This window comes from Balaenoptera acutorostrata, chromosome 8 (genome assembly GCF_949987535.1).
Source record: "Balaenoptera acutorostrata chromosome 8, mBalAcu1.1, whole genome shotgun sequence".
NCBI classification, from domain to species: Eukaryota; Metazoa; Chordata; class Mammalia; order Artiodactyla; family Balaenopteridae; genus Balaenoptera; species Balaenoptera acutorostrata.
The window spans coordinates 98,377,597-98,391,304 of record NC_080071.1 but is presented as its reverse complement, the minus strand read 5'-3'; positions in this window follow the sequence as shown (position 1 = coordinate 98,391,304).

Here is a 13,708-nt window from a genome sequence, read left to right as displayed (position 1 = left end):
TCTAGAAGGCTCAGGAGGTGTCTCACAAATGTGCACAAATAAGTCTTCTCAACTCTCACACAATGACAACTACATTTCCCCCTGGCTTCAGCAGTGTCACTGAAGTCATGGGAAGGGCCCTCTCATCTCAGTCCTGGGGCAGTTCTCATTTTGTCCCTTGCCCAAAAGCCCACCCCAAAGTGACAGCATGCCAAAGCCATCCATTACTGTGAAAAAGCTCCACAGCTCTGGATTCCCAAATACCACAGAGATTTTTGTTTCAAAGAAGTTCTTTGAGTCTATAGATTTAAATATTCAGGATAAAATCTCATGCTTTCCTCAGCCTATACTGGTGCTATTTATCCCCCAAACACATTTGACCCTGAGGCCTGTGTCTTACTGTGATGCTGCACATGACTAATCATTAGTTAATATTTTTCTCAACTCTCATTTCTTTTTGTTCTTCCCATCTGTGCTTTTGTCACTGTGTGCCACTGCCTCAAAACTCTGCATCTATGAATCTATCCTTCAGAAATACATGTATCTGTAAGCAAGTTGGCCACACAAATGATCGTTTATAGCACTATTTGCAATAGCAAGAAGGGAACAGTTAAATGAAAACATCCTATGGAATATTAACATTACTGAAACAAATAAAGAACATCGATATGTATTTGTACAGCGTATAACCCTATTTGTGTTAAGAATGTAAAGTATTTGTATGTGAAGTAATACAAATACCTGCAATCACACACAACTGCATATGAAAAAGGTATAAACGGACCCTTCGCTATTAATGGTTACTTCTGTAGGGATTTGAAGGATTTGGAGCTGATCAAGGAAACCTATGTCCACAAGAGTCAGTAACACACAACAAGTTTTATCAGGTGGCACTGGAACAGGGTTGCCTGAGAGCGGAAGTTCCTTCCAGTATAAGACCTCCAGGAGTCTTACAGCGAGTGGGGTACCACCCAAAAAGGGAAGAGGGGAGGGGATATCTGGAGGAGAACTAGATGGGAGAGGGGCGTATGTGTGTAGGTAATATTGCTCAGTAGCACAATTACCTACACACATATGGGAATCTCTGGCTCAGCAGCTCTGAAGGCTACAGTGGCTTTGGCTTTTACCCTAGGTTCTATCTTTTCAAAGTCTAGCAGATGCTAGGTGAGGTTTTGCAGAGTATGCAAAGCAGGCAGGCCCTAAATGCCCCCAAATTTGCTTGTTTGGGTATTTAAAAAATAATCAGATGCGTAAAAGTTTGAATTTGTTGCTGGCAGGCTTTTGAGCTAAGGGGTACCAGCCTGCTGTGATATTTCTTCAATATTTCTTCCTAAACAACTTAGGAGCCAATACGTAGAGGTCATCTTTGCCTCATTAGCATGACAATTTCCAATGAGGGGAGCAGAATAGCAAGTGGGGTGAAAATGACTTTTTTTTACTTTATGTGCTACTATAGCTTCCATTCTTTTCACGTACATATGTATTCTTTCTTTACATGTTATTTACTTTAAATAAATGAGAAAAGTAGCCACTATATTTTGCATTGAGGAGGTCATCAGTGATGCTGGTGAGGAGAGTTTCAGTAAGTGGTAGGGATGGAAGTCTTGTTGAATTGGGTGACCAGTAGGGCAGGGAGAGGGAATGGCAATGAAGGATCAGTAGTCTCCAAATATTTGGTCCCACAATGGTTCAGTAACAATCTTTTCATGTATAATCAGGGGCAGATCCAGGATTTGTGGGACTTTATGCAATTTGGGGACAATTTCTCTAAGAAAAATTATACAAAGTTATGAATAAATATTAGGTTTTTAAGTGAATAATTATTTGAAATTAAAAAAATCACAAATGCCACAAACTAACTAATGCAGAAAAATGTCATAATAGTTATATTAATTACTTCTTGATACATTGCTATAGTATTTTCCACAGACTAGCTTCTGGCTCTGTATATCTCAAAACTTGCTTCTCCTCTGTTATTCAAGTAATCTGGGATTATGTGTCATTGGACATATTTTTATCATATGATTTTTGGCCTGGATGTCAGTACTATTGGCAGTAGCAGTCTTAGAAGCCATGCCTACACAAAGATGGCCAGAAACTAACTATACACAGCAATGATTGCAAATCACATAAATACATCCTACTAAAGCTAAGCTAAACATATTTCTCCCTACAAAAAAGGGTGACATTCCATGATTAGGTGAGAGGGCATATTTAGGAGAACTTGTGAGTACCCCCTAAAGCCTTTTACAAAGTCTACAAGATCCCATAGCTACACAACACTACCTGACTTAATAAGAACTGTGACAGAGGAGAGTGAGAAGAGGAAATCAGAAAAGAAGTGACAGTAATCTGAACAGACTGTGATTCAAACATCTTATTTTTGTAAAATTTACTATAACCTAGGAAGCTGAAAATACATTGCTAAGGCCCTTGACAGAGTCTTGGAAGCTTTAGAGCCTCCCCCTTCCCACGTAGGTGGGAAGGGGAAGGCTCTAAAGCTTAAGTTTCATTAATGTCACAGTAAATCATCCTCTGCTATACTCCTTACAAATGCATAATTATTTACAAACAATATATGTATATGTCATGTATTCCTCAAAAAATACATAAAAGCAGAAAATAAATGTTGGAGATGAAAATTAAAGGTGTAAAATATTTAAATAGATGGCTATTTTGCTGACTTCATACTGGTAATCTTCATCTGATAATATTTCAAGACATAATACACTCTTAGGGTGTTATTCACTGATATCAATAATGGAAGTAAACATATTCAATTGTCCTCCTGATATTTTTTATTTTTGGTCATTTTCTTCTCAGATCTGATGAGATTATTGTCTTTTAATCCCTTAATATGTCTGATGAAGAGCTTGTACTAAGAGTATTGGAAGTGTCTGCTCAGCTATGTTCTTATTATTTGCTTGCCTTTCAGTATCATTTTATGTTTAATCCTTGATTTATTTTCAAGTGTACTCTAGTTTGGAAAGTTGGTTTAGTTAAACTGAATAATATAATTTATAAATCTACTTGAGACACATGTAACCCACCTATATTACTACATACTGAAATTAACAATTGAGGGGGCTCTGTTAAATGTTCTTTCTTCAAGAATCCTTGAGGGAGTGAATGTAGATTGACTTTGTGACTATGTGTCAAGCAAGGCCATCAATGTCAACCCAAGCATAATTATTTGCGAAGATAAATAACTTTTTTATTGGATTAATTGTCTTGTATGCTTTTTAGATTATGGATCTAGATGATTTTTCCAGAACTCTTGTAGGTAACAGATGAAGAAAAAACAGTAACTAGGCAGAATTTTGTGGTATATAAAAAGTATTTTGCCTTTATTTCTTTAATCTAGAGTTTTAAGATGATATGGATTTGAAGATACTGCTATAATAAGAGGAAAGAACAAATGTTTCCCTAAGTTCTATCAATTTCTTGAATTTTCTCAGATCATGGTTCCTAAAATTAGGCTTAGAAATTACTATCTCATTTCAAATCACAGGCCTGAAGCCACATGTACAATGATAGAGTTGACAATAACAACAAAACATAAATGGGCCAACAAACTAATAGAAGGGGATTTCCTAAACGTTATAAAGGGCATCTATGAATTATGCACAGCTAACATACTCAGTGGTGAAGAACTGTGATCTTCCCCTGTAAGATCAGGAAGAAGACAAGGAAATGTGGGCAATTTTGCCATTTCTATTCAAGACTGTATTAGAAGTTCTAGACACAATCGGGCTGGAAAAGGAACTAAAAGGCATTCATATTAGAAAAGACGAGTAAAACTGTCTTTACTTGTGAATGACATGATCTTGTATGTAGAAAAGTCTTTAAAAGTCTACCAGAAAATTTTAGGAGCTATTAAATAAGCTCAGCAAGATTGCAGGATACAAGTTCAATATACAAAAGAACAATTGTACTTCTATACAGTAGCTTGAACACTCTTAAAGTTAGGAACACAATTCCACTTGCAATAGCAACAAAAAGAATAAACGAGAGAGTGAGATCAGCAAAATGGCAGAGTAGGGAGCTCCAAGCTCCTGTACCCCCCCACAGAAACATCAGAAAAATAAGCAGAAATTGCCAGAGTCAACACTGTTAAAAGTCTGGAAAACAAAGTTTTACAACAATCTAATGAATGCTGAATCAAGAAAAAGGCAATTTAAAAGGATAGGAAACATTAAGACTCAGAATTTTAGAAGAGTGGCCAAGATGGCAGAGTAGAAGGACCCTAAGCTCACCTCCTCTAATGAACACACAAAAATCAAACTTAACTGTAGAACAACCATTGATGAAAAAGACTGAAACCTACTATAAAAGATCTTCTACCTCTAAAGACAGACATAAAGAAGGAACCACAATGAGATGGGTAGGAGGGGTGGACTCATGATATAATTACATCTCACACTCACAAACTGAAGAATAATTATATTACAGAGGTTCTCCCACAGGAATGCAAGTTCTGAGCCTGACATTGGGCCCCCCAGCCCAGAAGTCTGGCACTGGGAAGAGGAGGCCCCAGAGCATTTGGCTTTGAAAGCTGGCAGGCTTGACTGCAGGAGCTCCAAGACTGGGGGAAATAGACACTTCAGTCTTAAAGGGTGCACACAAAATTTCATGTGCACTGGGACCAAGAGCAAAAGCAGTAATTTTATAGGAACTTGGGCCAGGTTTACCTACAGGTCTTGGAGGATCTCTTGGCAAGGGGAGGGGGGAAGGCTGTGGCTCACCCTGGGGACGTAAACACTGGTGGTGGACATATCGGGGAGCATTCATCTGCGTGAGCTCTTCTGGATGCTGACATCTTCGGACCAAGGCCTAGGCCCACCCAATAGCCTGTAGGATCCAGTGTTGGGATGTCTCAGGCAAAATGACAAACTATGAAGGGACACAGTCCCACCCCTCAGCAGACAGGCTGCCTAAAGACTTCTTGAGCCCATCACCACCTCTAGACATGCCCCTAGATACAGCCCTGCCCACCAGAGGGCCAAGACCCAAATCCACCCACCAGGGGCAGGCAGCAGCCCTTCTTACTAGGAAGCCTGCACAAGCCTCCGTATGAGCCTTATCCAGCAGGGGGCACACACCAGAAGCAAGAAAACTACAGTCCCGTAGCCTGCAGACTGAGTGCAAAAACACAGGCCAGACATTACCCTGGGATCAGCTGGCCCCTGACACTTGGGTGATGAGAGAGGAGCACACTGCTGGGATTCATAGATGTCTCCTACGGGGACCACTTCTACAAGGTTGAGAAATGTAACTAACCTACGACATACAAAAAATACAAATAGCAATTTAGACAAAATGAAGCAACAGTGGAATATATTTCAAATGAAGGAACAAAATAAAATTCCAGAAGAACTAAGTGATATGGAGATAGGCAATCTACCTTAGAAAGAGTTCAGAGTAATGATTGTAAAGGTGATCAAAGAACTTGGGAGGAGAATGGATGCACAGAGCAAGAAATTAGAAGTTTTTAACAAAGGGTTAGAAAATATAAAGAACAACCAAACAGAATTGAAGAATACAATAACAGAAATGAAAAATACACTAAGAAGGAATCAACAGTAGACTAAATAAAGCAGAAGAACGGATCAGTGAGCTGGAAGACAGAGTAGTGGAAATCATGACCATCAAACAACAACAAATAAGGAAAAGAAATGAGAACAGTTTAAGAGGCCTCTAGGACAACATCAAGTACACTTAATTCAAATTATAGGGATCCCAAAAGGAGAAAGAGAGAAAGGGCCTGAGAAAATATTTGAAGAGATAATAGCTGAAAACTTCCCTAATCTGGGAAAGGAAGCAATCACCCAAGTCCAGGAAGTGCAGAGAGTCCCGTACAGGATTATCCTGCAGAGGAATGCACAAGGACACATAATCAAAATGACAAAAATTAAAGATAGAGAGAAAATATTAAAAGCAACAAGGGAGGATTCCCTGGTGGTCCAGTGGTTAGGACTCCATGCCTCCACTGCAGGGACAAGTGTTCAATCCCTGGTTGGTGGACTAAGATCCCACATGCCACATGGTGGGACCAAAAAAAAGAAAGAAAAAAAAAAAGGAACAGGGGAAAAGCAACAAATAATATACAAAGTAACACCCATAAGGGTATTAGCTGATTTTTCAGGAGAAAACCTGCAGGCCAGAAGGGAGTGGCATGATATAGTTAAAGTGATGAAAGAGGAAAACCTACAACCAAGAATACTCTACCCAGCAAGGCTCTCATTCAGATTTGATGGAGAAACCAAAAGCTTTACAGTAAGTCACCTACATACAAACTAGTTTCATTCCAAGAGCAAGTTCATAAGTCCAATTTGTTTGTAAGTCCAACAAAGTTAGCCTGGGTACCCAACTAACACAATCAGCTATATAGTACTGTACTGTAATAGGTTTATAATATTTGTTCATGCAAATAATACATAAAAAACAAAAAAATACAAAGAATAAAGAAAACATTGTTAATCTTACAGTACAGTACCTTGAAAAATACAGTAGTACAGTACAACAAGCTGGCATCCAGGGGCTGGCATCAAGTGAACAGGCAAGAAGAGTTACTGACTGGAGAGGGGAGAGGAGGTGGGAGATGGTAGAGCTGAAGGATCGTCAGCAATAGGAGACAGAGGGCAAGCTGCAATTTCACTCACACCTGATGTTGATGGCACATGTTCTGGTTCCTTGCTGGATTCAGTTCTATCTACCCTCTTGAAAAAATGATCCAGTGATGTCTGGATAGTAGCTCTTTTTTTTCCCATCATAGATGACATGGTAGTACTGGATTGCATTCTGAACAGCTGCTGCAACCTTCGTGTACCATTCTACATTTGGGTCCTGTGCCTCAAAAACTAACAGTGCCTCCTCAAATAAAGAAAATCGCCTTGCCATTTCCTGCATCGTGAATCTCTTCAGTTCTACAGTTACTTCTTCTTCCTCTTGTTGCTCCAATCTCTCAATTATTTTCACTTTTGTTTCCATTGTTATTGCTTAGCACTTCTTAGGAGTACCAGCTACATCACTGCTGCTTTTATGTTTGCTTCTAGACATCCTAGGCTTGAAATAAGGATCCTGCACTACCGTACTCTATACAGTACTGTACAGTAAAGTAAGGAAAAACACAACCACTTGTAGAGGACGCATGCATGTGACAATATACACCAGACACATGAACTAACTTACATGACTGGACATGTGAATGCATGTTTGCAACTTGAAGGTTCATATGTAGGGGACTTACTGTACAGAAAAGCAAAAGCTAAAAGAACTCAACACCACCAAACCAGCTTTACAACAAATACTAAAGGAACTTCTCTAGGCAGAAAAGAAAAGGTAACAACTAGAAAAAAGAAAATTATGAAATGGAAAAGCTTACTGGTAAAGGCAAACATACAATAAAGTTAGGAAATCATCCACACACAAAGCTAGTAGGGAGGTTAAAAGACAAAAGTAGTAAGATCATCTGTATCCACAATAAGCAGTTAAGCGATACACAAAACAATTAGAGGTAAAATATGACATCAAAAACAGTAATCATGAAGGGAGGAGAGTACAAACCCAGGGTGTCTAAAATGCATTTGAAATTAAGAGACCAGCAAGTTAAAACAAGCACATATATAACTAGACTGCTGTACAAAAACCTCATGGTAACCACAAACCAAAAAACCTATGATAGATATACAAACAAAATAACACTAAAGATAGTCATCAAATCACAGGAGAAGAGAACAAAAGAAGAAAAGGGAAAAAAACTACAAAAAAATTTAACAAAATGGCAACAGGAACAAACATATTGATAATTACCTTAAATGTAAATGGACTAAATGCTCCAATGAAAAGACATAGACTGGCTGCATGGATACAAAATGAGGACCCATACATATGCTGCCTTTAGATCTAGAGGCACATACAGACTGAAATTGAGGGATGGAAAAAGATACTCCACGCAAATGGAAATTAAAAGAAAGCCAGAGTAGCAATACTTATATTAGACAAAATACACTTAAAAATAAAGACTGTTAGAAGAAACAAAGAAGGACATTACATAATGATCAAGGGATCAATCCAACAAGAAGATATAACAATTGTAAATATACATGCACCCAACATAGAAGCACCTCAATATATAAGGCAAGTGTTAATAGACATAAAAGGAGAAATTGACAGCAACACAATAATAGTGGGGGACTTTAACACCCCACTTACACCAATGGACAGATCATCCAGACATAAAATAAGGAAACACAGTCCTTAAAAGACACATTAGACCAGATGGAATTAATTGATATTTATGGGACATTCCATCTGAAAGCAGCAGAACACAAATTCTTTTCAAGTGCACATGGAATATTTTCCAGAACAGATCACATAATGGGCCACAAAGTGAGCTCCAATAAATTTAAGAAAATTGAAATCATATCAAGCATCTTTTCCAACCACAATGCTATGAGATTAGAAATGAACTACAGGAAAAAAACTGCAAAAACTACAAACACGTGGAGGTTAAACAATATGCTACTAAACAACCAATGGATCACTGAAGACATCAAAGAGGAAATCAGAAATACCTAGAGACAAATGAAAATGAAAGTACACGATCTAAAACCTATGGGATGCAGCAAAAGCAGTTCTAAGAGGGAAGTTTATAGCTATACAATTTTACCCCAGGAAACAAGAAATATCTCAAATAATCTAACATTACACCTAAAGCAACTAGAGAAAGTAGAGCAAACAAAACCTAAAGTTAGTAGAAGGAAAGAAATCATAAAGATCAGAGCAGAAATAAATGAAACAGACAAAGAAAACAAAAGCAAAGATCAATGAAACTAAAAGCTGGTTCTTTGAAAAGATAAACAAAATTGATCAAACTTTAGCCAGACTTATCAAGAAAAAAAGGGAGAGGACTCATATCAATAAAATTAGAAATGAAAAAGAGGTTACAATTTACACTACAGAAATACAAAGGATCATAAGCGACTACTACAAACAACTGTATGCCAGTAAAATGGACAACCTGGAAGAAATGGACAAATTCTTAGGAAGCTACAATCTCCCAAGACTGAACCAGGAAGAAATAGAAAATATGAAAAGGCTAATCACAAGTACTGAAATTGAAACTGTGATTTAAAAAACTCCCAACAAACAAAAGTCCAGGACCTGATGGCTTCACAGGTGAATTCTACCAAACATTTAGAGAAGAGCTAACACCTATCTTTCTCAAACTCTTCCCAAAAATTGCAGAGGGAGGAACACTCCCAAACTCATTCTATGAGGCCACCATCACCCTAATACCAAAACCAGACAAAGACATCACACAAAAAAGAAAATTACAGGCCAATATCACTGATGAACACAGGCACAAAAATCCTCAACAAAATACTAGCAAACTGAATACAACAACACATTAAAAGGATCTAACACCATAATCAAGTGGGATTTATCCCAGGGATGAAAGGATTCTTCAATATATGCAAATCAGTCAATGTGATACACCATATTAACAAATTGAAGAGTAAAAACCATATGATCATCTCAATGGATGCATAAAAATCTTTTGACAAAATTTAACACCCATTTATGATAAAAACTCTCCAGAAGGTGGGCACAGAGGGAAAATATCTCAACATAATAAAGGCCATATATGACAGACCCATAGCAAACATTATTATCCATGGTGAAAAACTGAAAGCATTTCCTCTACAATCAGGAACAAGATGAGGGTACCACTCTCACCACTATTATTCAACATAGTTTTGGAAGTCCTATCCATGTCAATCAGAGAAGAAAAAGAAATAAAAGGAATCCAAATTGGCAAAGAAGAAGTAAAATTGTCACTGTTTGCAGATGACAAGATACACTACATAGTTAATTCTAAAGATGTCACCAGAAAACTACTAGAGCTTATCAATGAATTTAGTAAAGTTGCAGGATACAAAACTAATACAGAAATCTCTTGCATTACTATACGCTAACAATGAAAGATCAGAAAGAGAATCCCATTTACCATCACATCAAAAAGAATAAAATACCTAGGAATAAACTTACCTAAGGAGACAAAAGACTCAGAAAACTAGAAAGAAATCAAGGATGACACAAACAGATAGAGAGATATAGCATGTTCTTGGATTGGAAGAAACAATATTGTGAAAATGACTGTACTACCCAAAGCAATCTACAGATTCAATGCAATCCCTACCAAATTACCAATGGCATTTTTCACAGAACTAGAACAAAAAATGTTACAATTTGTATGGAAACACAAAAGACCTCAAATACCAAAAACAATCTTGAGGAAAAAAAACACGGAGCTGGAGTAATCAGGCTCCCTGACTTCAGACTATACTACAAAGCTACAGCAATCAAGACAGTATGGTACTGGCACAAAAACAGAAATATAGATCAATGGAACAGGATAGAAAACCCAGAGATAAACCCAAGCACCTATGGTCACCTAATCTATGACAAAGGAGGCCAGAATATACAATGGAGCAGAGACAGCCTCTTCAGTAAGTGGTGCTGGGAAAACTGGACAGCTAGCTACATGTAAAATAATGAAATTAGAACACTCGCTAACACCATACACAAAAATAAACTCAAGGGACTTCCCTGGTGGTCCAGTGGTAAAGAATCCACCTTCTAACGCAGGGGACGTGGGTTTGATTCCTGGTCAGGGAACTAAGATCCCACATCCCACGGGGGCAATTAAGCCTGTTCGCCACAGCTACTGACCCTGCGTGTCTCAACTAGAGAGCCCATGTGCCACAAACTACAGAGCATATGTGCTCTGGAGCCTGCACGCCACAACTAGAGAGAGAAACCCACACACCACAACTAGAGAGAATCCCACATGCCACAACTAAAGCCCACACACCACAACAAAGAGCCCACGCACTGCAATGAAAGATCCCACATGCTGCAACGAAGACCTGACACAGCCAAAATAAAAATAAATAAATAAATGAAATAAATTAAAAAACCTCAAAATGGATTAAAGACCTAAATGTAAGGGCAGACACTGTAAGACTCTTAGAGGAAAACATCTGTCTTTGACATAAATTGCAGCAAGATCTTTTTTGACCCACCTCCTAGAGTAATGAAAATAAAAACAAAAATAAACAAATGGGGCCTAACTAAACTTAAAAGCTTTTGCACAGCAAAGGAAACTATAAACAAGACGAAAAGACAACCCTCAGAATGGGAGAAAATATTTGCAAACGAAGAAAATGATAAACGATTAATCTGCAAAATATACAAACAGCTCATTCAGCTCAATAACAAAAAAACAAACAACCCAATTAAAAAATGGACAGAAGACCTAAATAGACATTTCTCCAAAGAAGACATACAGATGGCCAACAAACACATGAAAAGATGCTCAACATCACTAATTATCAGAGAAATGCAAATCAACACTACAATGAGATATCACCTCACACCGGTCAGATTGGCCATCATCACAAAATCTACAAACAATAAATGCTGGAGAGGGTGTGGAGAAAAGGGAACCCTCCTACACTGTTGGTGGGAATGTAAATTGATACAGCCACTATGGAGAACAGTATGGAGGTTCCTTAAAAAACTAAAAATAGAACTACCATGTGACACAGTAATCCCACTGCTGGGCATATACCCAGAGAAAACCATAATTCAAAAGACACACGCACCCCAATGTTCATTGCAGCACTATTTACAATAGCCAGGACATGGAAGCTGCCTAAATGTCCATCAACAGATGAATCGATAAAGAAGATGTGGTATATATATATATATATATATATATATATATATATATATATATACATACATACACACACACAATGGAATATTACTCAGCCTTAAAAATAAAAGAAATTGGGTCATTTGAAGAGACGTGGATGGACCTAAAGAGTGTCATACAGAGTAAAGTAAGTAAGTCAGAAAGAGAAAAACAAATATATATCATATATATGGAATCTGAAAAAATATTCTCATTCTACATGTTCCTTTTTTATTGTTTGTTTTGTTTTGTTTTTTTTTGCTGTACAGAAGAGTTTTAGGTTGATGTAGTCCTTCTTGTTTATATTTGCTTTTATTGCTTATGCTTTTGGGGTCATATACAAAAAAAATCATTGCCAAGTGCTTTTCCCCTATGTTTTCTTTTAGGTGTTTTAAGGTTTCAAGTCATACATTTAAGTTATTAATTCATTTTGAGTGGTGTAAGATAAGGGTACAATTTAATTGTTTTGCAAGTGATTATTCAGTTTGCTAAACCCCATTTATTATTATTTTCCTTAAAGTAGTATTCTTGGCCCCCTAGTGAAAAATTAGTTTACCATATATGTGTGGGTTTAATTATGGGCTCTCAATTCTATACCACGTGTCTGTTTTGGCCTATGTGTCTGTTTTTGTCTATGTGTCTGTTTTTATGCCAATACAATGTTATCTTTTAATGTTATTTTTTATTGAAGTAAAATTGATTTAAAATATTATATTAATTTCAGGTGTACAACACAGTGATTTCACATGCTTATGCATTAAAAAAAGGTCACCATTATAAGTCTAGTTCCCATCCATCATCATACAAAGTTATTAAAATATTAATGACTATATTTCCTATGCTATTCATTACATCCCCATGACTTATTTACATTATAAATGAACATTTGTACCTCTTAATCTCTCTAACCTAGTTCCTTTATCCTTCAGAGATATGAGGTGGTTGCCTTGTATCTCTGTCAACCACTTGTTCTCTGTATATGTCTGTTTCTGTTTTGTTATGCTTGTTCATTGTTTTATTTTATTTTTTTAGATTCCACATATAAGTAATAACATGGTATTTGTCTTTTTCTGTCTGATTTACTTCACTTAGCATAATACTCTCTAGCTGTCATAAAAGGTGATTTTATTATTTTTATGCCTGAGTAATATTCCAGTGTGTGTGTGTGTGTGTGTGTGTGTATGTGTGTTTGTGTGTACCATCTCCTTTATCCATTCATCTATTTATGGGCACTAAGGTTGCTTGCTTTCCTGTCTTTGCTATTATAAATAATGCTGCAGTGAACATAAGTGTGCATATATCTTTTTGAGTTAGTGTTTTTTTCTTTACATAAATGCTAGATCATATGGTAATGCTATTTTAAAATTTTTGAAGAACCTCCATACTGTTTTCCATAATGGTTGTACCAATTACATTCCCACCAACAGTGCATGAGGGTTTACTTTTCTCCACATCCTCATCAACACTTGTTATTTGTTGTCCTTTTTTTAAAAAATAAATTTATTTTTTAAATTTATTTTTGGCTGCATTGGGTCTTTGTTGCTGCGTGTGGTCTTTCTCTAGTTGCAGTGTGCGAGATTCTCATTGCAGTGGCTTCTCTTGTTGTGGAGCATGGGCTCTAGGCATGTGGGTTTCAGTAGTTGTGGCATGTGGGCTCAGTAGTTGTGGCTCTTGGGCTCTAGAGCACAGGCTCAGTAGTTGGGGGACATGGGCTTAGTTGATCCGCAGCATGTGGGATCTTCCTTGACCAGGGATTGAACCCATGTCCCCTGCATTGGCAGGTGGATTCTTAATCACTGTGCCACCAGAGAAGTCCCTATTTGTTGTCTTTTGATGATAGCCATTCTGAGAGGTGTGAGATATCTCATTGTTTTTTGTTTTTGTTTTTTTTCTTTAAGGGCTCCCAGTGGGTTTTTTTTTTTTTTACTTTTTATTTTATATTGATTAACAATGTTGTGATAGGTT